The sequence below is a fragment of the Molothrus ater genome, chromosome 4 (assembly GCF_012460135.2).
Source record: "Molothrus ater isolate BHLD 08-10-18 breed brown headed cowbird chromosome 4, BPBGC_Mater_1.1, whole genome shotgun sequence".
NCBI classification, from domain to species: Eukaryota; Metazoa; Chordata; class Aves; order Passeriformes; family Icteridae; genus Molothrus; species Molothrus ater.
The window spans coordinates 38,666,855-38,694,643 of NC_050481.2; the positions used below are offsets into that span (position 1 = coordinate 38,666,855).

The 27,789-nt window shown below is 38.5% G+C and overlaps 1 long non-coding RNA gene across 2 annotated transcripts in view; it reads left to right on the plus strand.

Annotated features, from left to right (window-relative positions):
• The first annotated feature begins 5,158 nt into the window (after positions 1-5,158).
• Positions 5,159-27,789, plus strand: part of LOC118685841 (uncharacterized) — a 318,808-nt gene continuing 296,177 nt past the window's right edge. For both annotated transcript variants that reach the window (XR_008508299.1, XR_004980052.1), the window contains exon 1: positions 5,159-5,475. This is a non-coding gene — a long non-coding RNA (uncharacterized LOC118685841). The remainder of the gene's footprint in view (positions 5,476-27,789) is intronic.

Genomic DNA, 27,789 nt, shown 5'->3' on the forward strand with positions numbered 1-27,789 from the left:
CCAAACTCTGTGGTGCAGTTGACACACTGCAGTGAAGGGATGCACTGGGGGACCTGGACAGGCTCGAGAGCTGGGACTCTGCAAACCTCACAGAGTTCAACAAAGCCAAGTGTAACGCTGTGTGTGTGTGGGGGGGGGCAATCCCAGGCATGAATACTGGCTGGGCAGGGAAGGGATTGAGAGCAGCCCTGAGGAGAAGGACTTGGGGGCATGGGTGGATGAGAAGATTGACATGAGCCAGCAAACGTGCACTTGCACCCCAAAAAGCCAAAGGTGTCCTGGGTTGCACCAAAAGCAGCATGGCTGGCAGAGTGAGGGAGGGGATTCTGCCCCTCTACTCTGCTCTCATGAGACACCACTTGGAATCCACCAAGTTCTCTGGGATCCCACATAAGGAAGACATGGACCTATTAGAGTGAGTCCAGAGGAAGCCACCAAGATGATTAGAGGTATAGAGCGCCTCTCCTCTGAGGACAACCTGAGATATTTGGGGTTGTTCAGCCTGGAGAAGGTTCCAGGGAGACCTTACAATAGCCTTCCAGTACCTAAAGAGGGCATGCAAGGGACAGGGATAGGGACTTTTTACAAGGGCATATGGTTTTAGGGCAAGAGAGAATGGCTTTAAACAGAAAGAGGGCAGGTTTAGAAAAGACATTAGGAAGAAATTCTTTACTGTGAGGATGATGAGGCACTGGAACCAGTTGCCCATAAAAGTTGTAGCTGACTCATTCCTGAAAGTGCTCAAGACTAGACTGAATAGGGCTTTGAGCAACCTGGTCTAGTGGAAGGTATGTATCCCTGACATGGTTGGAGCCGTGACCACTTCCTGGGGAAGCTTCTTCCAGTGATGACTGTGGTCTCAGCAAAAAAACCTTTTCCTAATGTCCAACCCGAACTTCCCCTTACACACTTCATTCCATTTGCTTATGTCCTATTGCTTGTCAAGAGAGAGAGATCAGCACCTGCCTCTCCAGTGTGCCGTTTAGGAAGTTGTAGATTGGGATGAGGTCAGAAGTTGAAGATCTTCATAGTCACCAGAACAGAAACAGGTCATTCCCACCACCAAAGGCAGCTGCTCTTTTTTATCTAGAAGCCATCCACCTGACCCTGTGGCTATATTTTTCCTTAGAAGAAAAATTTTTCCCCTAACCAAACAGGGAAAGCAAGAAGTGGTCAGACCCTGAACTCATTATACAAATATATTCATATCACCTCAGCTTAAAGGTTTAATTCACAGGGAAGCAAATCATCATCTTCCAACAAAGCAGCCTTTTCTTAAAAGGTTACAGATTTTATATCTTTATCCAGTCGTATGGTGTTTTTTCCCGATTACATACCTGTTTATTGGCATCCATTTTCTTTAAAATATAAAACATAAGCACACCACTGATCACTTTTATATATTCAATTTTGTTTATACAAACTGGAGAACAGTCCAAAGACTGAATTCTCTAGTAACCCTTTCACAGCGTAAAGTAAATACCATGCACTGATTATTGTGCCGGAAAAAGGGAGAATTCGTGCCTTTTCTTGAGTTTGAAAAGCTCATAGTAGCAAAATATTTCAAATTCTGGCAAGCTGAAAAATCTCTTCATTAAATCTTTATAAGACTGTAATAATTAAGTAAGATTTCATAACATATTAAATGTTATCTATCCATAAATTTAACATGCAGTCATGTAGAATTCTTGAGTCTTTGTAACACGGCAACATGTGACTTTTGACACAATTTTAAAGTTCAAACGGCCCAATATATTCTTGCTAGTTTACTTACAGTTTTTCCTGACATATTTATAAATTGTGATCAAAAGCATTTTAGCTACCTGAAAAAAAAATTGAAAAAGGAGTGGAAACTTGCTTGTACAGATGTGAAAGAAAAATCCATCTTTTTGTGTAAAAAGCCTCCTACACAGATAACATGGCCAAGGGCAAAAAAATACATGTTTTTAGAAACTTCTTACTGACTAGCTGTCTCTCTTGATATTTAACTAGAACTTGGTCATATTTAACCTATTTGAAAATATTAACACATACACTTAATTTTCTGCTGAGAGTGTCAGATGGATTTCTGAAAAACAACATACTTCATGGGACATGTATCAGTAGCCACATGCAATATTAGCAGCTCTTTAAACCCTTAAAAGTGTAATTTAAAGAGTCCAAACAAAACTCAGGCCATTATAAGAGAAAATAAAGAAAGGTACTTTTAAGGTTGTATCAGTGTGTGTGGCTGGCAGGCAGGGGGTGCTTTTATTTATTTTTTTTTTAAGTAGTCGCAATTTGAATCTCTTTAAAACTCCAAAATGCCAAGTGTGAGATCACAGGGATTTAAGTGATGAAAGAAGCCAATGAAGGCAAGTAAACAAGACAAGATGAAATTTTAGGAAACTAAAATTTTATAGCTTTGTCTTCCTTTTTCCTTTGTTTTTATTCCTTTTCTTATGCTGGTTTTCTTAACTTTAGTTGTTCATTCCTTTACATCTTACATATTTTTCAGTTTCCAGAACACAGAACAATATTCTGCTTGAATAATTCCAGTGATCAGTTAATATATTAAGTAGCCACTAAAACTGATTATTAGTTTGACTTAGTCAAATCAAAGTTCTTTTAAGGTGTATCCGGCAGCCTAATTAATTAATTTCCATGGAAGCAGATATAATATGTTAGTATAGGATCAATTTTGTTATGGGCATTACATACTGCTTCTTTTACTTGGAATCTCTATAAAAATAAAGAGTCTTGGTTTACATATAATGGTTTCTTAAGATCTGTGTAACAGTTGAAATTTCACATGGTGTAGTACAGTGTAAGTGTCAGACTAAATTTAACTGACATCACTCAGTGTCTTCTCACTGATGTGCGCAACTGACATTACAGGCCCTTCATTAATGAAACAGTATCTTCATTAACCTCCCGTATTTTGAAAATGTAGTAGTTTATTCCAGTCAAAGACACTCTGCACTCCTCTGAACAAATACTTGCTGAACACAGAGTTTGCAGATTAAAATAACAGGTGGTCAACTTTTTAAATACTTCTCGCTAAACGTTACCTCAAGTGGGTGGCATTCTTTCAGGCACGGAGCGCATCTGTCATTTGCATTTCATTGACCTTGAAGCTTACTGGTTAGAGATGAAACTTCACCTATTCAAAGCAGCCTGTTTAAAATATTCAAATAGATTTTTTTAAGTGCATTTCACTTTTTAATTTCCTACTGTTCTTCTTCCATTGAGAAAGCACTGCCTGAACCCAAAGGGATTTCCACATCTAGCTTTCATGCTTTTTGTTGCTACGTGGCAGTGACCGCTATATTGGCAAACAGAATAACTGCCTTTGAGAGATTTCTTTAAGGATGTTAAGAGCATGAACTTCACTCTTTTTAAGTAGCTTCTTAAATAAATGCTTCAAAACAAAGTCAACTATTGATCCAATTCTTTGAATAAGAAGTTCTCCCCATTTGACAATAGCATTTACTACTGAAGACAAAATGTACATTAATCTTTCTAGTTTATAGTCTTCAGTTGACAAAGGTAGAATTACAGAGTTACAGCACAGAGAAAGATTTGTACCATCTGTTTGAAATGATGAATCTACATAAATTCATTGACTGACTTAAAAGCAATCTTTACATCTCTATGTCTTGTCACCTGAACAGAAATAGGAGTATAGTTTATGCTTTCTTTCCTAGTAATATTATTGAATAATTGTTTATTTTCTAAGCACATTTTTTATTTCCTTGTTTGTTTATTGTAGTGATGATTTTGTGGGTTTTTGTTTTTTTGTTTTTTTTTTTTTTCTGGAAGTGAAAAAGAACATCCAGAATGCCTGTTTACTGCCAGGAGAGCAGGGTGGCAATTTTAGCCAGAAAAAACCAACCAACCAGATAACACACACTCCCATATACCGTTCCCAAATATTATGAAGAGTTTGTACCAACTTCACAGATTTTACACTTCTGTGCCTTCCACTGGCATATCTATTTCTAAAAGGAGAGAGATGGAAGAGAAGACAAGAATGTCAATATTCTGTCTGTCACGTGTGTGTATAGCAGTATAAAAACAGCCACTATGGGACAGTAGTATTTTTTCCACTGTCAGCTGCAACGAGCAACTGAGCTAGGACAGATACTGCAGGAGCAGTGAAAGGAATCCTTCATGGAGTCTTACCTTCCCAGCTTTTAACTTATGTTCCCTTTCCTTAAAATAAGCAGAGCAGTGTGCTTGGCCCTAAGGGATGGACAGGTGAGACCTACTCTGTTGCTCGAGTTGCATGTGGATTTAGGAGACGGGGGAGAAAAAGGGCAACAAATAAGCAAACAAAGGTTCAGCGTCTGGTAAGACACAGGCAAAATAAAGCTTGCGCTGCACTGATCACGCATAAGCTTGAGGAAAACGAAAAAGCACTGCACACAAAGTACACTGCGGCTAGCGAGTCTAGGGTCTCCTTGAAAGCAAGCTGCGTGCAACGCTACCAGAGACACACGTACGTAAACACACATACAGAGGCACTTAAAAGCCCCGGCTCTGCCCGGATGCGCACACCGCGAGCGCGGCATCCTCTCCTGTGCCCCCGGTCCCGCCCGGGGCCGCCGGGCGCACGTTCCGGGCGCCGCCGCTGCCGCACCGCGGCCGAGCCGCTCCCGCCTCATCGCGGCCGCCGGAGCTCCCCACGGGCGAGGGCCGCAAAACAGCGCCGGAGGGGCCCCCGGCTCTTCGCGGCAGCAGCCCGGTACATGCCGGCTACCGTCTTGCCCGGCCCCGATCACCGGCCATCTCCTGTCCGGCTGCCCTGTCCCTGCGGTGACCAGCAGCATCGCCCTCCCGCCCCCGCTGCCCGGTGCGGGGGACAGGGCATCCGGGAGCACCTCCCGCCCGCTCTCCGCTATCGCCGGGCAGCGGCGCGGCGGCTGCCCCGCTCCCGCCCGCCTCCGCTCCCGCCTCCCCGCGGCGCGCCCGCCCCTCGCCCGGCACCCGGCGCTGCCGCCGGCCGCAGAGCAGCCCGGGCGCGCTGTGCGACGCGCTGGGACCGGGGCTGTCTGCGCGGCGTGAGGGAGGGGAGGGAAGGCCGGGGAGGGGGGAGGGATAGGGGAAGTGAAAGGGAAGGGGGGTGTGTGGAAGGGGAGGAGGGGAAGGAGGGGGGAGAAATCAAATAAATAAATAACCTCCGCACCAATAAGAGAGGCAGCGGCTGCCGAGAAGGCTGGGATCGGATGGGAGAGGTCCTTCTTGGGCTCTATTTGTTTGTTTGTGACTGGAGCTGCAAAGTTGAGACCCAAACGTGTTGCTTGCCGGCGGCGGCGACCGCCCCGCTTCACCTGCTCCGCTGACGGGTGCCTGCCCGGGGCGGCCCCGCTGCTCTGCGGGCCCTCTGCCCGGCATCCTGCCTGCTGCTGGGGCCGACGGACGGCAGAGGAGCGCGGGGCTGTGTCCCTCGCCTGCCCGCCTTCCCCTCCGCGCCTACCGGAGGGCAACGGACAGGTGAGTGCTTCTTTGCCGCACTTCTGCCCAGCCCGGCGCGGAGGGTGCCTCCGCTCCGTAGTCACCTGTCACTGCAGGAACTGCTCATTTATCAAACTTTGCCTCCTGTCGGCTCCCGCACTCCCTGTCTTGCCTTTTGCGGGAGGGCGAGCGCTCGGGGTTAATTGGTTTTGCGCAGAGGGAAGCCGCGGGGGGCGGGAAAGGGGGGTCCCACTCTGCAGAGCACGGCTCAGCCTTGTCGGGAGAGGGGTTTGTCCGAGCCGCTCGGCTCCGCTGCCGCTCGGGGCCGCAGCCCGGGGCCCCTCTCCCCGCAGGAGTTGGCGGCGCGGAGACGGCGCGGGTGCCCGGCGGAGCGAAGTTGGTTTTTGCCCTGCAGGGAGCCCGCGGGGCCCGTGCAACAGGCACCGTCCTGCGGAGAGAGGGCGGAGGGCGCCGCTCCCGCCGGCGTGGGGCTCCTGGCGGCCGCGAGCAGACGTGTGCCCTTTTAGGTAATCCCGCTTTGTTTCCAACACCTCCAGGGGTTTGCCTTGCGGGAAGCCTGTGCCATGAGGCTGCTTGTGAGAGCCTGGCAGCAGCCCCCGGAGGTACGCCTCCTCTTAGGAAGGAGAGAAAGTTGCCGATGCTCTGGAGGGACGGGTACGGTGCTTCCACCCGGCCGCGCGGAAGATGCGCGCCGGGGCCGGGCGGCTTTGCCCGCCCCACGGTGGCGGCGCCGCGGGGAAGGCAGCGAACGAGAGAGCGAGGGAGCGGGTGGGTGCTGCGGGGAGCGGGTGCCCGGCAGGTGGAGCCGTGGGGAGCGGCGGCGGCGGCGATGGTTTATCTCGGCTGAGGCGGTGAGGCGAGCGGAGCCCGTAGGCGCGGTGAGAAGCGGCCCGGTAGCCCCGGACACGCTGAGCAGCGGCCGGACCGGGTCCTTCAGGTGGATGCGGGGAGCGCCGGCGGTGCGCGCCTTCCTGCGGGCGCTGCAGGTGGACGCGGTGCCCAGTGGTGTTAGCGTTACCTCTGGTCACACGCGTATTTTTTCTGCCATTGATCGTCGTTCTGTTGGTCACCGAATACTGGAAAATGATCAGATTAGAGGGATATTCTGTCTTAATTACCAGAGGATATATAAAAGTGTAATTGCTGAAATTATTCAATAGTGGCTAACAATTAAAAGATTATCCCAGTACTCTGCAGCTAGCAAGGAACAGACTGTACTAATTGTATAGGTAATGACATTTAAATGGGCAGGTTTTGTTAAAATAGGAAGCTCCACTCTTCTAAGGAGCTGAATAAAGTGTTAGAATGTTAAATAATTATATTACAGTGGTGGTAACACTTCTGCAAGAGCTTAAGGTGTTAGCTTGGCCAGCAGCACTGGGACAGCCTTTGCCCAATTTTAAAGCATTGGTTAAGAGTAGGCTGGATTTTCATCACTTTTCCTTTAATAGATAAATATAGCTAAATGGTGTAGAAATATGTGTGAAACAAACCAAAGGGGTGGCAATATTTCACATATTGTCCAGTGGAATCTGCTTCCATCTTCAACTGACATCATTTGACTGAATTGATAATTGAACTTGAATTTTATGCTACTAACCACTTAATACTTGAGTTCTGTGTCTCTTTGTGCCACTTACACTGATCAGAAAAAAATGCTGTTTAATATTGTGGAGACTGGATGGGATGGTGTAACAACACTTTTCTTGTAATCCGTTTATAACTAAACAGCTAGAGTGTTTGTTTTTCGTTTTTTTTTAAATAATAATATTCCAGGTTAAACACTTCAGTAATAAAGTGATAAGTAAATCAACTTAGTGCAGCTTAACTGTATTTTCAGAACTCTTGGTTCTTCACGTTTCTCATGTTTCTTGCACGACTTGAAAATGTTCTATGAGAAACTCATACAATGACTGCATAAACTTGTTGCATTTTGTTGTAAAAGTTTTCTTAATGTAATAAAATTGGCATAACAAGAAGCAACGCAATGTAATCTTACGTTTGCAGTATTTTTTTTTCCAGAGACAAAATGTTTTCCATTATCTTAATCAAAGACATATACTTAAGGAAAGTGCCAGAAATTGAATTTAATAAGATATTAACTTCACAAATTAAATAGGATATTCTATATTAAGAGGTAATGTAGAGAATAGCACATAATTAAAATTGTAAAGTATGTCTGGACTTTTATATACCTATGCTTTATTCAGTCAATCATGGGTTTTTGTTAGCAATATAGATTTGTGCCTCCTTTGAGGTATAAAAAATGCATAAAGAAGCTCCTGAAATGCTGGCCTAAATACTGAAAGGGCTTGGAGTGTGTGTCTCCCAAGTCAGTGAGAATGGTGAGCTTCACAGAAGTTACATTCATAATTGTGAAACTAATTTATTTTCTTCTTGTCTTGGGTGCTATAGCTGTCACTTAGAAATCTTTTTGTGTTGTATCCCAGCCTTGCTCTTTTCACTATTATAGATACATTTCTCAAAGACTTCCTTTATTCTTGCACACCAAAGTATTCAAACATTTCTTATGAGTATTGCTGCTGACTTCTGAACCTGAATTCCAGTCTATGCTGTCCAAATGAGTGTTTCTGAAAAATCAGAACAATAGAACTTCTGGATTTTTCCTCAGTTCCTGTAAAAATGTTAGATTAAATGAAGATGGTGTTTAATGTTGAAATTGGATTTCCTCCAGAACAAAAGTATGACTTTGCACACAGCTGATAAATAGATAGCTGAATGTGTTATCAGAGATTTACAAAACATTGATGTCTTGACATCTGGATTTGTTATGTGTCTTTAATAAAACCAAGTGTGTGAAAAAATGCTGTAGAGGGGTTTTTTTTTGAGGGGGAAAACCCCACAACTCTGAGACAAAAGGGATATTAAAAAGTATTCTCCATGACATTCTGGCTAGTATAGTGCTGGGTCGGGGGGCGGGTATTTGTTTATTTTCCGCAGAATGTATTAAAATGATACCAGCATATGTTTTACAAGAAAATTAACTCAGCTTTTAAAATCCTTCTAGTGAAACACAGACATGTTTCTTCTGTACAGCATGTAGATACTTTCCCCTGATCTTTCCCAGTTCTCTTTCTTCAAATCTATGCAAGAAGGTTCCCTAGCATTATTAAGCATATTCTTTTGTATTGCTTCCAATTTGTAGCACTTGAAATCTTTCTTTCACCCTACCATTTGTTATACTAATGTTAAATTTACTGTCCTTGCTACAATGAAAGTTCCTTTCTGCTCTTCTGACACTACCTAAAAAATGCATACCAGAGTTTTATACATAGTTTCTAGAAATGTTGTATTTACTAAACTGAAAATTCCAGATGGATAAACCTGAAAATTTTAATCCTGGAAAATTCAGTTTTAACACTGGGGGAAAGGGAAAGAAGTCTGTAAATCCTGTCTAATTACCATACATTGCTTGTTAAATGAGGAATGTCAGCTGCTGGGCATGCCTCTATCATAACAGTAAAATACCCTATGGTTGACTTGGGAGCTACAGCTGCAACTCATGGCAGGTAAAACACATATTTAAGAAACAAGGAAAATGTTTGTTGATGCATTGAGATGAAGGGTCTGTGAAATTCAGTATCTGAGATATTTCTAGTGTAGTATAATAATAATAATAATAATAATAACAACCTGTGATGGATACTGGAATAAGAGTTCTGGAAGCCATACTTATGGGGATTTTTAAAATATGGTTTGCTTTACATATGCTGAGATTTTTTTTTTCTGTTCTTTTACTTCATTAAAGATAGCAATTGAAGTTATGAACTAAAATATTCTCTAGGCTTAGGCAAGTCACAGGTTGCAAATTATCAGAATGACTAAAGCATTAAATTATGCTTCTATTTGTGCAATAAAGATAATTTCATACAAAACTAAACTTGCAGCTCTGTTAAGTCATGAATATGTTCTCACTTTTGAAATTGTATTCTTTTATTCAGGTCTGTAAAGAAACCAAGCCTTACATGTGGACCCATTAATTCTGGACTATGATTTCAGGAATTTAATGATGGATAGCCACGAACTAGGTTTTTTGAAGACTAGCATTTTATCAAATGCTAGTCTTCAAAACAGAGGAAACTGTTCTTCATTTAACACACACATACACTGTTACATACCTGAAAATGCTTATGTATGCTTTCTGTGTGGAAAACGGTGTTATTTAATTATCTTAGCAAGAGACACTATCTGCTTTACAAATTTCTTTAGAGATTTCTTTTATCTAGCACCTTCTACCCCAAGTAACTTGGACTCCATCTAATAAAAAAATAAGACAGATTTTGCAAAGATTGTCTTAAAACACAGGAAGTGTTTTTTATTGTAGGATGTAGAAAGATCAGCATGGAATATTTGCAAATACTTTTCCTCTAGAAACTCAAATAGAGTCAAAGATAATTTAGTTTTGTTGATTCAGATTTTAACTGTGAAGTATTGCATGGAAGAAACTCTGCTTGAGAGCTCTGGTAAAATCTAGAACTCTTGAGAATGTCTCTTCTAATAGCTGCTAAATGTTCCAGTGTTAATTAGGCAGTAATGTAAATTGAATCAAATGTTACAACAGCGTAATGTTCTCCTGTTGATTAGAAGTTCTATGCCTAAGCAAACATACTTTCAGCAAACAAGAATATTTTAACTTTGCCTGTCCAACGGGAAGCATTTCTGCAGAAGTCCTAAATAGTGCCCTATAAGATGCCCAGAGAAATCCGGTCATAATATTTCTATTTTAGCAATCTAATGAGTGCAGAATCTCTTTCTCTTCATGGAATGAATGCAAGGACAGTTTAAGGAAATCTGTGGAGTCACACACATGGTGGCTCTCTGCTACAGTCCTAGTCCGTACCAATATGTAAGACCAGCTGAAGCTTTTACTTCTTCCAAGGGTAAAAGAAAGCAAGAACGGTGAGCTGTATTCCAGAGTATGGCATTGTGGCTGACAGTGCAGATCTGCAGAGGGCAGATGGGCAGCCATCCCACTGTGTGTGATCTGGACCTCTGTGGAATAGCTGGAGTAGGAGCATTTTGAACACAGGGGGAAGTGGTCAAGTTGCTTTTCCCTCCAGATAGACACCTACGCACTGACAGTTCTGTGTGTGTAGGAGTCATCCTATCTTTAAAGTGGTGTTAAAAATCAAATTGGTTTCATCTCTGAAGAAATATATAGTGGCATGTCATTGTGGCTGAGGTACTGCTCCCACACCTGTTCTACCTTTGTGTTGTAAGCCTGTTCTCCTTGGGACAGGGAAACACTGAGATGTAGCCTTAATGATGTTCAAAAGAACTTCAGCTGTTTCCAAGGGCAGGGAGCAGGGCACAGTCAGGAGAAGACAGCCACCCAGAAAGGATTGAGGTTGTATTTATCCACTTTTGGAGCAAGTTGGGTGAGGAAGAAAGGATGAAGTATATGGTAATTGACAGTGGATATTGCCCATGGGTCACAGCAGCAGTGAAACTTGTTGAAGTTTAGAGTGAAACACCACCAACTCAGCTCTGAAAGACATTATTCCACTTTATGGTAGACTGACCATTATCTATATGATTTCAGATGAAATAATTTGAACTGCTAGCAAAATTATCAGAAATTGCACTGATTTATGAGTGAGAAAACCCATTCAAAACTTGTTCCTTCAGATGCTACATGCATGTTTAATCTGATGATGAGGCCTGCTTCTATTTTTAGTATTACAACTTGATATAACAGGAGATATGAAGCATAATCTTAGTGGAAGCAAAATCTGTTCCATGCTTTTCTTCTTGGAAAAAATACTGTTTTCATTTTGGCGGATGTCTGCAGTAAGTCCCACCTCAGCAACCGTATGAAATACTGTTTCAGTTACATGCTAACCCCTGTAAATCACTGGGGTATAGCTTGTTCTTGGACAGCAGAGATTACTAACCCTAATTTTAGACTGAAATAAAGGTCTGTATTCAAGGAACATACAAGTCCTACCACCATAATTTTTAAGTATTTCTAACTATTTCCTACAGTGAAAGGGGTAAAATAGATGGATGAGAATCGAAATGGACTAGCTGATGGTCTAAGGGGAAATCAAGCTTTGAAGTTAAGAGGCAGTAGTCAGTAGAGATTCATGCTATTTTTTTTCATTTCAGCAAATCTGCTCATTTAGGGTGCAGGCACAGGATAGCCTATGAATTAGGTACCATGGGTAAGAAGGTACTGTCCATTCACTTAAAAGATACTGCTAATTTAATTGGATTTTTAGCTACCTTTCAGACTAAACTGCAAATGTATTCCTATTCCATTTCAGTAGGAAATAAAATATGTTCATTTGCAGCTGCAAAACTAATTAATTTTACTTCACTTTGCAAGAGATTTACTGTGGCTTATGTGGCCCTGGGAAAAAGAATTGTAGAATGTTGTAAAGTGTTCAAGAATGAAGATTTTACTTTATATTTTTCTTAAAGACTGACTAGTTAGGGTTGACTTCAGCAATAGCTAGGATTAGCTGCACTGAGGCTAGAATAAGGGTCAGGTGTTACCCCCCTTCCTTAGACTCACTGGTGAATACTTGTAATTTAGTATTTTCTCAGATATACTTTCTGATTTGTCATGCAAAAAAGTGGGGAAGAAACTAGAGAAAGAGAATGAGAAGAGATTGCATGGGACTGATTGGCAAACTAGCACCAGCTGTTAAACCAATCAAGGGAGAAGACAAGTAGTTATTCTTTAGTAGGAAGTGAAGGAGTGAGGATTGGATTGAACCTAAAGAAGAAAAGGAGGAGTGGTAAGAAGAGAGCGGAGAAGGCTTTAAAATACCATCTTGGCAGTTTCTGGGGCAAAGAGTTTAGTCACCACGAGAAGGGAGTGAGTGGAAAGTTTGGATTTCTTTTTTAAAATTATTTTCATTAAAAAACCCTCTTAGTTTGTTGGTTTTTTTTTTCTGGAGTAAGACATAAGTTTGGCATGAAGTTTGTCTCTTGAAGACCTTGTGATAACCTCCTAGAGGGCATGCAGTGAATGTCCTAAAGAGTATGAGGCTTCTTTATGTTTAAGCTAGGTGAGGGAGAGCTACTCTTTATATGTACAGTTTGCCTTATGCTGCTGTGTGAGTTTTGTGTTCTTGGAGAAGAGCTTTTAGTAATTTCTACAATTTTCTGCCCTTGTTTCTTTTTTAAAGTCTTTCATTCTACTGTCTTTTTCTCTGTCTGCTTTCTTTACCCTGGGACTGAAGAGCATGAGCGTCAGAAGATAAAACTGACCTAAACTGAAAACTCCCTGAACCAGTAGAATTGACTGGTGCTGTGATCACACTCAATTTCACACTGCTGCTAGTGTCATGTAGAGTAATATTGTGAATGATTCTGTCAATTTTTGGTTCAGCTACTAGTTGTCATAATAGTAGAGGTACAGAGAGAGTATCTATCTTTAGGCAGTGAATGAGAAATTTATTAGTGAAAGGAAAACTGGTATTTTTTCAAAGCTTTTTTTCCTCATTATAAAACTTTCACATGGAATATTTTCTTTTCCTGACTGAATATCTGTGTCTGATTTTCAAAAACTGTACATGGCATTTGAAACAGTGATTCTATACGTGTTTTTCTTGATGGAAAGTAAGTTGTTCAAATTCTTTGGCTATTTATTTCTGTTCTCTAACAGCCTTTTCAGTTGAATTGGAGGACTATAGACCCAACCAACTGATCTAAAATTAGTAATTCTGAGATACAGAAAACCCAAGAAGAATCCAAAAAACCCCTGAAACATTTTCAACCACATTGAATTACCTCAATGCCTCCAGTTAGTTTTGCTGGTGCAGAGTAGGGGTGAAGATGGAATCTGCTTTAGCCACAGTTGTCATTAGAAGAAAGATTTGTGGCACTCCTGCCTCATGCTTGGTATCATTCATATTCTGAAATCAGAAGGTTTTGTGATAGCAGATAAAAAAAATAATTATGAAACTGTCTTCTTCCATAAAACCTAGAGACCTAGCCTGAGAGCAGGACAGGATTCTTGTTCTATATGGCATGTGCATTTAATGAGTACAGATTCTGCTATATCCTTCTGTTGGACATAAGATTCCCCTGTCTTGTCAAAATTTATGCATTTATGTAAGTAGCAATCTAATAAAACATGTAACAAGATTTTTTGCTGTTTGGAACCTTAGAAAATGTAGTTAACATTTAAGCTTTCTCACTTTTATCTTGGGTTTGGGTTTTGTTTGTTTTTTTTCACTCACCCATGCACTGTCCTACCACCTGTTTTGTATGTGGAATTTTATGGCTTTCAGATCATGCACTGAGGATCCTATTTGCTATTTGTGTATAAAGAACTTGGTATAGAATAAGCAGTGTGCAGCTAGCTATTGTAATTTTTTGCTACAGAAATTTTCTATTGCTGCTTTTCTTTACTAGAATGACTTTCTCAGCCAGCCAACAGGTCTTCCCTCTTGGTCTTCTGTTTTGGTTGCACCTGTTTCTCAGCTGTGACTGTATTCCTGCTATTAGTGTAGATATCTGCATTTATAACTTGTAATTGAATTCACTGTGGTTAGCCCTGAGTGCTGTATCCTGATCTTTGTAAGTTGAGTGGCTGTCTTTTTGTCTGAGCCTTTGACTGTGTCATTGCCCTTAACCTCCCCATAGAAATACTCCTAAGCTGGTATTTTGGGAGCCAAATCTGAGTCTCAGGCAATCTTTTTTGTGAATAACCTGTAAATCTGGAAAAAGATTTATTGTGAAACCTGTGTGGCAGCTCTTCTTTCTTAAGTTTATCATAGAAGGAATAAATCATGAGGAAAAGATGAGGAAACTAGATGATGTTTTTCAGATTAAAATGCTGTCTATTGACCAAAATTGTTTATTCATTAGTATACAAATCATGATCTGTTGATGGGATACTCAGCAGTTACACTTTCTCAGAATAACACCATAAAGCCTATTCCTCTTTATTTTTTTTCCTGAAAGCCAGTTTGAAGCCAGTAAAGAGTGTTAGCCACATGAAACACTTGTCAACTTACCTGGGAAAGATGCACGCTGGGTGCATAGGTATAAGACTCTATTTCATCACTGTCGTGGTAATTCATCTCAATCTTTCTTTTGGGAGGCCACTTCTAGGTTTAATGTCAATTTGCATTTCAGTGAATACCTTGTTTCTATTTCTTCACTGCAGTGAAGATATCCTTGTTTATTACATGACAGCGTTTTTGAAATGCCTATCATGTTTGTAAAATATCTACAGTGACAAAGCATACACAGTAAAATGTAAGCTACAGAAAATAATACTGCATACTGAACCTCCAGTAGTTTCAAAGGAGAAACAAACGAAGTTGACAACAAAAAAAAAAACAAACCTTCCTGAAGTTATTCTGCATTTTCCTAATGTTCCTTCTGTACTCTGAGATGGTGAATAAATGTCTTTACATGTTTAAAGCTTGCCAAGTGTGGATGCTGAGAGACTCACAATAGAAGTTTAAATGTCAGTAGGAATGTTTTTTTGTTGGAAAGCCCTCAACAACCACAGTAGAAACACTGCTAAATGGGGGGAAAATATGTGTCATAAGCAAGGTGTTTCTGGAATTAGACATTGAAGCCACTATCATGAACTTTTACAGAACAAAACAAAAGCTTTCATCTTTGTGCCATCCTCTGTGAAGAGGTAATACCAAACATGACTAAATTCTGCATTTACTGTCTTCTAAGGAGTTGTACTATGTAATGCGTGGAATGAATATATTGTATTATACCTTCAATTCCTCAAAATTAATAACCAGTCTTTTACATTATTATCATTTTTTTTTGTAGGGAAGTACAAGGATAGTGCAACACTGCAAAGTAAAAATTGCATGTACTTTTGTGGGATTTTTCTACTGCAGGAACTCTCTGGTCCTCAGAACTAGCAAAAGCTGTCAAATATACTGTATATTGTAGGTATTACAGTGGTAGGTTATCTTTATTTAATATTTAACTATTGTCACTGCTGTTAAAGTGGCTAAACACAAGTAGGTTTTAATGAGAAATTAATTTTAATTGATTACATATTTTTTTAATTTACAGGATTTGAGGACTGACTATGTATGACATGTATTTTGGCTAGGACTGCTGATGAAAAACTTTTGAAACTCTAATTTTCTTCATGTTTTACCTAGTTTTCAAATACCTTATTCTTTTCAGTTTCTTTCTCAGGAGTTTTCTTCATTAAGCCATCTGTAGTTAAAAGAAATACCACTTTTACTCTGGGTATGTAATCCTTCACTTCTAATAGTATCTCATTATTAAACCAAATCATATCCAGTACATAAAAGAGCCTCTTTAAAAAGAAAGAAGTTATTTATATGCACTTATTTTCTTAGCACATTGAGCCTGAAATCCACTATCCAGTATGAAAATGCTGAATGCAAAACTACACCAGTCTGGAAGCTAAAGTTTTAGTTTTCTGCTGGACCAGTAATTTTTTTTCATTATTTTAATCTTGTGAAAGTTTTTGTTAGATTTTTTTTTTCTACACAATCCCTGAAATTATTAGAATATTAATGAATAAAAGACATAAAGTTGTTCTTTAAGTGGATTTTTTGTAAGTGGATTTAAATTTTCAAACCTTTGATAATGTTTCAAGGTAACAAGTTTTAGATTCAATGATCAGACTCTCTTATTGTCCTATCTATCCTCCATATTTTAATTTCTTGTAATACAGTTGGTAAAAAATTCAAATAATTTATAATTAAATTAAATGTGAGGAGTATAGCTTTTAATTTTTTAAAATTGTTTATTTTTTATTTAAAGTTATCAAAATTTAGTATGTTAATTTCTCATTACTTCAGTGAATTTTGCATCTTCATTAACATGAAGTCTTTGTGGCTAAAGTGCATGTGTAGCTGGTGAGAAAAATACTGCCAGTGGATTTCAGATTCAAGTAATTTTATTTCCAGTGCACTCCTTTGGGGGGCAAGGGGAGAGTGGAGGGAATTAACTTCTGAACAGAATGTGAAAATCTGTGTGAAGAATTTTATCCTTACTTAACTTTCTTTCCAATTTTTTATGATTTGATATAGAGTAGGCCAGTGGAAGCCTCATTCTCTTTTACTGTGCATTAAAAGAGCAAAATGTAACCTTTGTCACTAGCTCTGGAGAGCTCTCATACAAAGTAATTTTCTGCTAAATTGAAAGCTTCTCAGTCAATAATCACTTTATGTAATAGACATATATCTTACCTTGTACCTAAATTATCATATAAAGGTGCTTTATTGTAAGGAATTTTCTTAGGTTTGCCAGTTATTTGGTTGAAATCCAGCAATGCGGTGAATCAATTTCTTGATATATATGTAGACAGGTGATGACTGGCTCTATAGTCCTCTCGGTCTGTCATTGAGATTTTCTCTATGGATTAATGGTAAACTTGTTACTACACAGGGTTGGGAAGCCAATTGAATCTGCTTTACAATCTGAATAGCTTTTTCTCTTGTTTATCAGGTACCCTTTATTGCTTTATCATAATGTCATTTTTAATGCTGATTTACAAGATATTTTGCTTCCTGACTGTCCTTGCTCTCCTCATTCAATAGTGTGCTGAAGCCAGTGTCCAAATGACATTAGAGATGCTCTTTAATAAATGTATATTTGTCACTGACTGCTTTTGTTGTGTACGGTTAGGATTTTTCTGGATATACCAAGTATAGTCAGGCATGCATTTTAATTCAGGGAAATTAAGCAGTCCAATCTAGTCTGCCAGGTTAGAGCACTTCAGCTCTCTGTGCTTCATGGAGAAATTGTTTTTTGAGGTCTGGTCAGAAGACTTGCTGCTCCTTGAGTGGCTGCAGCAAGGTGGTGAAGAGAAAATGTCAGGTGTACAGTGTTTAGTCTGAATGTCACATCTCTTTAGGGTTTGGGAGACTGACTCAGGGCTGTAAATTTCAAGTGTCTTTTCATTCAACAGCCAGAAATCTCGTGTTGTTCTTATAGGAGTAAAGGCCCACGAGAGGTGATTATTCTCCTTAAAAGGACAGTAATAGTAATTGCAGGCACTTCTAAGTGCTTAGGGTTGTGCAGACAGGGGAAACACTGATGCCTCAGTCTGCCATCTTTAATTAATAACTCCTGTATCCTACAGAAACAGCAGGTTGGTGTTTTTACAGCACAACAAGTAATTTGAGAGAGAAATAACCAAGAAATAATCACTCTAAAATGCAGTGAATATGAGAGGACGTCTTGGATGCACCACTGAATTGCTTCTGCGCTTTTTTTTCATTATATAGCTAACAGGAGAATTCTATGAGCAGGAGCTAGAATCTAGGTTTCAACTCAGTAAACTTTCAGAGCTGTTGATTGCTAAGGTTGTAGGCATGCAGGCATTCAATGTCAGAGCTGGATATAAAAGCTCTAGCATTTAGGCATTGTTAGTAAATGTCAACTATTGTACTTGAATGATAGCTTCAGAAATAAGTGTAGTGAAGTGTATAAGCCACCTTTCTATTATCACAATATTCTAACATGCGTTACAAAAACAGAATGTATTTTTTTATTTAATGTGTCAGGGGGACTCACGGTTATAATTTGACTGGCAGAGAACTTTGTCAGAAACTTGACAGGAGCTCTAGGGTTCAAACAACTCTATCTTACTAGGAAAAACATTGTGGAAAGGTTTCTATGTTGTTTTATTGCCAAATAATAATGTTTAGCAATCTGCTTGTAAAAGAAAGAAAATTAAGACTGTTGGGAACCTGTATACTTGCAGTCCTACCAAAGACCTCTAAGTAATCACTTCAATTGCTTTAAAAAAAGATTCTGAAAAGGTGTAAATCTAAACTCTGTGGTGCTAATGTGTGTCCCTCATACTCCCACAGCGAGTAATAAATGCCTTCTGTATTTCAAAAATGTATATGAGGGGTAAAAATATACCTCCAGTCAGTTCTCAGTCATGGCACATAAAGTGAAGTATCTTGCCCAATTTAATATGATCATTTGCTCTGTTACATTTCTGTGTGCTTTAGCTTCAAATAAAAAACAAGATTTTTGCATAATTACCAGACCAAGAAGGAGTTTCAGTTATAAGCCATAACAAAAATGCTAAGTAGTGTTTATTTCTCTTTATAACAATAAGGGACTGAACTGTGGTTTTTAAGATGAATGAGCATAGTCTGTAAAATTCATCTGTCTTAATACAGGTGAATGTGTGTGAAGTAAAACTATGATTTCTGTAGGGAGGAGGTATTAAAGGACGTTTCTGAGGCATTAATATGCTATAACCAGAATTATAACTATACACAAGCACAGTGGTAAAGAATTCTAAAGAATCAAATTTGGAAGTCTAGAAAAGTGTTTCCTCTTTGTGATTCAGATTAAGCGCTTTTCCTACATGAAAATTACTCTTTGCAAAAGGGTTTCGTCAAGGAAAAAACACCTTGAAATGCAGAAAGTCTTAGAATGTTACCACTAGAAGTGTGCCAGCCACTTTACTAGAAGGTAGTAGAAGTGTTTCAGAAATGACCAGTGAGAACTGAAGAGATAGCATAATGATTATTCCCTATAATCAAGGTAACCATCTATCCTGGATAACAGTGAGACTGGTTACTACCCAGAGCTGCCTGCTGCACTTTGTCTGAAGGGTGGATTTTTCAGGAGAATTTCAAAAGTGCTCCCAAGGTCTCTTTCACAGGCCAGCTGAGAGATTCAATAAGCAGAAAATGTAAGTGAAATTCTTACGTTATGGGAGGAAAACATTGAGTTTGTAGTAAAGAAGAATCCAAGTAACAGACCTGCAATTGTGGGAAATCCTGATATACATATTGTCTCTTACTTTGGAATAGCCAGAGTGTGTGTGAATGAAAATTCAGCTGTTGTATTGCTAGGTTTATCTTTGATATAAATGTACATAGTATGGCAGTATTTGTAGTAAATAACACCAAGGGCATGAGGAACTAGAGTAAGCAAGTTTGTTGTTTCATTTGCATATAGCGACTATTTTACAATAGTTGCTTCGCATCTGTTGTTCAAATGCCTACATATATTAATGTATTAATACACAATAATACTATGTGTTAATAATGACAGCAATTATGTAATTGACATTTTGCACTTGAAATACATCAAGATGGCTTCTTGGAAATCATGATCTCAAACAGGAGTAGATTTTTTTTCTGAAATATTATTGTATGTTAGGTTTGAATTCTGGCATGCTACTTAAGTGTCAAACTGTTTTTTCATTTTATCTGAATATCCTAATAGCAGTTTTAAGGATCTCTAAATTATTAGCAGAGTCTACAAATTTTGTTTGTGCATATAGTTTTACTGTTTGAATGAAAGCCACTCAAACTACCTCTGAAAATTGGTCTATTGCAAAAACTTGTCCCATCTAGCATCTTGTCTGTAATCATTTTGGGATGCTCCTCAGTACAGAAGTCTACAGCTCAGCAGAGCACAAGGAATTTAAAGGCTGGGGGCAAAAGAAGACTGCAGTTTTACTTGCTAATTTTTTGGGGTTCTGGGTGCATCAGTGGTGAGCTTGAGTGAATACTGAAGAAGTTCAAAACTAGATAAACTTGTACTAAAAGTGTACCCTAGCCTGCTAATACAGCTGAACCAGAGGAGCACACTGTCACTAAGGAGCTGGTGATGTTGGAAAGTCATGAAAACTGAAAAAGATAAGAAAAACCTTGCTGGCTACCACTGTCTCTACTAGCTCTCAAAGTTGGTTTTTTTTTTAGTGGGGGAAGTTTTCTAGAAATTCAGTACTTCTGACTGTATAGTCAGTGGGCACTGAGTGATCCTTGCATAAAGCCAACTTGAATGTTTCCTCTGAAAAACTGCCACTGTAGTAGTGGTAAGTAATCCGTTTGCTGCTGCTGCTGCCTCCTACAGTTTATTATCATAAATCTGTAAACCAGAGTGGAGTGATCCAATTCTTTTTCCTGATACCATGTGGCTTTGCTGGCCAAGTTCAGGAGGAAGATACTATAACTCCTTTCTGTCAGAAACATCCAGAGTATGCACACTCAATCCATTGCTGTGAGAAACTGGAGAAACTCTTTCCTCAGAGATTGTAATCAGTATGGACAACAAAAATGTCCCTCAGTTCCTCCTTTTCTAGTTCTTCAGGAATGTAGAGTCAGATTTTTGACAGAGCTGTGCATTGGGGTCATTAGAGGAAAGCTTGAAAAAGATAGCTTGCTCATCCAGTCCTTATTTTCTTAGCAATTAAAAAGGAAAAAAGCATCCTATTCTTAAAAAACTGAGATAATTGCTTAGCTTTGGTGGGATCCAAATTAATAGTAATGTCTCAGCTAGTTATTAAAAGGTCGCAGCTCTAAAACTTCTGCTATTTAGTGGCACTGTTACAACTTGTAGAGGAAGTTGGTTTATAGGAAGAGTTGCTTATTTTGAGTAAGATAGAAAACCAAAAATGTTAATTATATATGAAAATTAATTTTTAAAAACAAGTCACCCTGATACCCCAGAGAAGAATTTGAAACTGTCCTTCTGAAGAGGCAAGTTTTAAATTTTTCAAGGAAATACCATACAAAAAGAGAAAGGAATATGACACAATTAAGTATGGACATGCATTGATTTATTTGGAAATTAAAATTAATTGAAAATTTGTTTAAACAATACTGTTTGGAATGCAAAACAAGACTACACCTTGGCAAATGTACATGTGACCTACCTCAGTAATTTTGTTGATTTTAGTTGGCATTCTGCAATCATTACCTGCTTGGTTATATTTTTCTTTTAAAGGTAGAAATTAGAAAAAGTCAAGTGTTCTTTCTTTTGAGGATGGTTGTTACTGCTTTTATTTTTTAAGTGAACAGGAGGAATTCTATAAATACACCAGGAGCAAGCTACACTGGTAGGCAGCTTTTAAGGGCTACTTGATTGAAACACTATGTGCTCTGGAGGATAAGAGTTATAGATAGATGTTATTTATCTGAAGTCTTGAAATGAAAAATATAGAGAAACTTCTGCATAGTACTGTAGTTAAATATAAGTAAGTTATTTATATAAATGTAAGGAAAAATATTTGCAACAATGCTGAAAAGAATACTCAGTGATTATAGTGGAGGTGCACAGTTTGTGGTAACTGGGAGTGGGGCTGTGGACGAGCCTCATCCCCATGGGGCTGCAGCTGTGAGCAGCAGGTGAGCAGCATTGACAGCAATGAGCCAGGGAGTGCCCAGGGGCACTGACCAACCACCAAAGGGAGCAGAGGGCACACAGGTGCAATGCATCAACGTGAGGGTATAAAAGGTTGGGCTGAAGAACAAGAAGGGCTAATGCCTGTAGCCTTCTGATGTGGAATGGTGCTACTGTGTGTGGGCAGATGCCTGAAGCCCTCTGATGTGGTATGGTGTTACTCTGTATGGGGGAATGCTTAAAGCCTTCTGAACTTGTGTGGTGACACTCTGTGTGTTGTGGCCATCTCAACTGTGGCATGTACTGCAACATATGCTGTGACAATGTAGTGATTCTTGAGAACTGCTGACTTGATTCTTCCACATAGCTGCCTCTGCAATTACTGCTTTACCAATCAGTCGCACAGAAGTCTTGCTAGGGCTGATGCCTGCAGTTTGTCCCATTGAACATAGTGGTGGCTTCTCACATCATAGATAAAAGCAGAACATGAATAGTTACAGAATAATCAGATATTTGTACAAAAGCTGTTTGATTATTACCTTACTCATATATGAGGACATTCTCTGAGAGCTCTCAAACTTGTAGTTCATTTAAGCTGCTCAGATGTCTGGTAGCCTGTGCTGGAAAAATCAGTTGAAACTTTGGCATCTGCTAACAGTGCTTATGTTTTACTAACTCAGAAATTGCCAGGGACACGTGTGTACTGACCTGATGTATCAGTTTAGTCATTAGTAGCATCCAAGACCTTTTTTGTTATTCCTGCTGCTAATCTCATGTGCCAGGATTTAGGGAGAAATAAACAGGAGTATGGGAAAAATTCTAGCCCCACGAAAAACCTAACTTCTTTAAAGCTGGACTGACTTGTGATTGTTTCTCTCCTATCTCTTATGTTCTCACAAAGAATTATCAAAACATAGGGATAGGAGTTCTCATACAATTACATAATGGACTTAATATGGAGCAAAGCTGAACTGTTTTGATCTATTCATATCAAAGTTACAGCAGACTTCTGTAATTGTAGGATGTTTGAGTGTGGTAAACTAAGTGGCAGTTCCAGTGAATAATGTGTCAGTATCTTCCATCTTAGTTATTTCCCTTCATCTTCTCCAGTTCTTCTTCTCCTTCATTCCTCTTTATTCACCAGGTTTGGCTTGCTCAAACAAATGACAGTAAAGTTAGAAAAATCAGAGGAAATAGTAGTGTCTGTTCATTAGAAAGTGTCAATCCAGACATACAGGATTATTTTTCATGCATTCAGGCAGAAAGATCAATCAGCAGTTGCCAGTTTTTGCTGCCATAGTGTTGTTTTCCCCTCCAGATTCTATTCTGCTAAAACCACAAATGTATATTGTGTTATTATTTTCTTTGTAGAAAGAAATAAAGTGTCTGGAATGCCATTAAAAGTTTCATGGGAACTTGGTAAAATATGTATTTTTTCAGAGAAGAGTATGTTTGCCTAGTTTTTATTTTTTTAATAAGTTAACTGAGTAGGAAGAAGACTTACTGGTTTATCCATTAGAGAAGATATGACACTTATGACAAATGATGGATATTTTTGTAAAGTAAAAGGGTTTAGGAAGCATATTGAAGTTTTTGGATTTTTTTTTTTTCAGTATACCTTGCAGGAATGAAACTTGTCTCCTTGAAAGAGAAAGACAGGTGACAAATTTGATCAGTCTTTTGTAGCTCTTTGTTCTGTTAAAAAGAATGGGAGATGCCTAATGTTTTCAGATTTTGATCCAAAGAGGAATGTTTGAGTTGTGAATTGACATGGCTCTTGCAAGTATTCATCCTAGGCCTGCCTCATACAAAATCAAGATTCAACTCCTATGAAAGGTCAGTCTATCTAAAGAGAGAAAACTGAAGAATGCAAAAATATGCAATAGGAGAAGCAACTGGAAAAGCTAAATGTAAATGTTGTAAAGCTACTTTAGAAAGCAAAAGACTTAATTGACTGAGAGTAAGGACTGTGTTAAAGCCTGTATTGCTGCTTGTAGGTAAGGCCAGGCTTGCTGAGCATATGGAATGCTAATCATCATGTACCAGTCCCACTTTCTCACTATGCCCTCCTGATTTATTCACCTTTCTTGTACCTCATCTTCCCACCCATCTCCATCTAAATTCAGGAAATAGGAAGGAAAAATGGAACTTACTGTTGTGATCAGAATCTGTAATCATAATTAATAATTCAAAAAGACTTAGCAAGTATCCTTTTTCACCCACTCAAAATGTCAGCAAGTGATGAACAAATACATTTTTATTCTTTCTGGTTTAAAATCTTGCAAGTCTTTTGACATTGAGGCTTTTAACAAAACAGAAAAAATTTCTCATGTTCATCTTTCTAACAGCAAAGACGGAATTCTTTTTGCACTTAAATAACTTTAAACTCATAAATATATCTCTGTCTATTTAGTAAATGGCTACAGGATTAGAGATGGTTAAAATGTGCAGTTTCAAGGGGAATGGTGATGGTAAAGTAAATTTTGGCAGCAATGAAACCCTTTCACATTGTCTGTATACAATGTGGTTCATATAGTATTTAGTCCTGCTCGGAAGATTTTTTTTGTAGTGCTCAAGTCTGAGTTACTTGTGTGCAGCTTTGTTTTTAAACTGTTTTTCTTGGATGCATTGCCCATAATTTTGATAGATTTCTAAGTGTTTGAGGTTTTTTGGTTGAGGTATTAATTATACACGAAGGAACTTTGCGTAGTATTCATTCTAATCTAAATAAGTACAAGCTAACATTGCTAATAAGTACCAGTCTTGTCTCTGTAGAAAATTTTAAAAACATGTACTGTATAGTCTTGGAAGTTTTGTTCTGCCTTTGGGAGCAAATTGGGGAAGTTCAGCCAGCAGAGCATCCTTTCTCAGAGGACACAGCAGGCCTTGATAATGTACTGTGAGCTGCAATTCTGGAGTGGCATCAGACTGCAGACTGGCAGCACTGTCTTGGGTACAAGTGCCGAGGTTGCAAAGCTTTCCCAGTGAAGTGGCTGATATCTTTAGAAGGTGTGCTTGATTTCGAAGGACATTTTATTTTTCTTTAAAGATGAAAGCGATTTTGACTTTTCTAATGTGTAGTTATGACTGTATTATAATAGTGAATAGAATTAGTACTCTGAGAGATTTATTGTTTGAACTTAACTAAGTTCATCATGATGGCAATGTAATTTGCAGTATAACACAGTATAACTGTAAAAACATAGTATTTTTTTTTTGTTATTAGAATAGGTTACCTCTTTTCTATTAATATGAATTGAGACCAAAGTCAGAAAATTTTGAATAAAAATATTCTAATGTTTTTGGGACTTTTTTTTTTTAATGTGCCTAAACTATTCTATAGGCAGGCTTTATTAAGAATTGAAAGACAAGTGCAAATTTCAGTTAATGTTTCAGTATTATCTTAATTATTCTCTAAATGTTAGGGATTTTGTAGGTGGGAAACACAAGGAAATATTGTTTAAGTTGCAAATAGTTTATTGTAACACACATCTGATGATAAGTATGTAATATATTTTATGAATATCTTAATAATAATTCTATTTGCAACTTAAGAAATTCCAATGACTGACACACAACTGGACATGTATAAACTATGTTATCAAATCTGAGTGTCTTAGAAACCAGTGCACTTGATTGTTTTTTTTACCTTAGCTGAGACAAAGAAAAAAATAAATGAATTTTGCATAAATTTTACAAGAAAGTTTTTTGATCCTTAATATCATAGGTCATGTTAGCTCATTAGAATAGCATCCCCTGTTTAAAAAATTCTTGGTTTTAGGGGGAAAAGCACTCCAACCCTTAGATTACCCTCATCATTTTTTCTTAAATTATATTCTTCTTTATTAGGCACATCAGTTTTCATCATGCTTGTTTGTAACAAGCAAGGCTTGTTACAAGCAAGGGCTTGTGATCTGTATAGCAGGCTAGTGATTCTGTATTAGTGGCATCAGGCTTTACACCAGGTCTTCAGTAGTTGGGTTTTATTTTCAGCAGGGTTTTATTTGTTAAGTTGTTTTAGAAAACTTTTCTCTTTCACAAGATAATATCTACACAATATCATATTATTTTTTCTTAAAAATATTTATTTTCATTTCTTTATTCTCTGAAGTGAAAACACTTCAAAACAGAGAGTTGCCATTGTTGTTGGGTGGGATTGGTTTTGTTCTATTTGGTTGGGTTTGGGGTAGTTTTGTGTGTTTTGGTTTGGTTTTTTGGGTTTTTTTGGGGGGGAGTATTGAATAAAATGAAGAGAAACAGTGTTCTAGCTTTTCAAAGCTTGGTGAAAAAATAATGTTTATAATATTTACTATTAATGTTTGTATGGCAATTTCTGCAAAAAAAAGCAAAGCATACGAGGAAAGAAGATGAAGAGAATAAATGATACATTTATTGGATAAGAATTCATTAGAAGAAATCCGGATGTGGTCTAGTAAACACTGGTTGCCGTGTAAACAGCTAGGATTTAATACATTAAAATCTGAGGATGCAAAACCTATTTTCTGATGTTTAAAACATTTTTCTCCTCTTTTAGAACCAGATAGTCACTGAGTGTTTCTTTTTCTTTTTGCTACCCTGGAAATTAAGAAATTCTCATTACAGCTATATTAAGCTTCTCTGTTTCTTTCTATGTAAAAGTCCTAAATAGAGATTATAGGGATACCAGTCTGCTCTCTATGTAAAATATTTCGTCTTGTGTTCCACTGAAGATATTTCTAGAATGAGAGAAGAAGTCCCAAGATCTCTTCACTCTAGGTTTCATGTCGTACCTCTTCTTGTCCTAAAAGCTGATTTTTCTTGGCACATAGCTAAAAAGGTATGTATAATATCTCCTCAATGAGAAGAAAGCAGCAGTCTTAATTTAAAGATCAAAACATGGAAAAAAATAGTATGTTTAAGGCATTTAAATTGACTGAAATATATCAGCGACCAACTAATTTTTAGTTACTTATTATAAAATAGATTTATGTATTTTTTTGTTCTTGTCACTTTACTGGTATGCTATAGGAATAGAAGTTCCTACTTAGGACTCTGATCTTTAAGTTGATTGATGGTAACTTCTTTAAATGATCTGCAGTACAACCCTTGAAATTGTCTTTTCAATTAAAATGCCATTCTTCTCCTTGTAATTGTGAAGAATACATTAAAACCAGTTTGAAGTTTTGACTGGGCTTCTTTTCAGATGTGTGTCTGGCTACACTACCAGAGTTAAGTAGAATTTTTTTAGAGCTAATGGCAGCCAGGTACATAGTCCTGGAAGCTGTAACAGTGTGTGTGTGTCCACACTGGTCAGGATTTTCTCCACTTTCTATTCCAATCAAGTGTCCCTCTGTTTTGTTTTGTAATTCTAAGTGATGAATTAAAAGTGAGAGTTTCAGTAGTATAGGAATCATGAAAAGTAAAAGGAAAAGTACTCACTGGCATTGCTGAGCAATGGTGTTTATAATAAATTATTTCTATAATCTAGATCTATGGACTAGCAAGCAACTTTCAAATGTGTTATTCTTTGTGTAGTCTCCTCTTATGCATTTACAAAGAAGTTGGTTTATTTTTTCTTCAAAAGTTTTGTGTCTCTAGGTATCCATGTTGATCCATAGCCAACCTCTGTTAAATACACCACCTAAGCAGTGTTCCATAGTCTTAAATTTTCAGAGATGCAGAAGTCCTTCTGCTGCAGTTTTCACTTCTCTGACCTGCAGTCATTTATCTCTGAAGGTTTATATAGAGAATGCCAGCATTAGTAATTTCCAGATTTGCACTGCAGCATAATAAATACATGAAAGTGCAATCGCTGTCCAGAAATTGTTGAACATGGCAGGGTTTTTTCTTTAGTTACTATGTTCAGAAATCTATTTTTGCTCTCAGTATTTTTGACATGTTTTTTAACAGTAGTGGGGAAAACAGAAATGGTGCAGGACTATTTAAAACTAAAAAAAACCCGTAAAATTTATTACTGGATTGCAGTCATGTACTTCAAATTTTTTTGAATGAAGGAGCAGCAAAATCCAAAGCAGAGTCAAAAGCTGAATGTTTTTATTGGTAGAAGGCTGTGAAACAAAAATCCTTACCAGAGAAGATCTAGGGAATGCTCATAAAATGTGGGAAGGTTATCTGTAAAGTTTATGGGGATCGTGATTTCTTTGTCCAAAAACTGGTACATTTGCTAGTTTCAATGTGGTAATGTGTACGGAATGTAGGAGCAACTTTTAGGGTATTAAGCACAGTTTTATAATACCT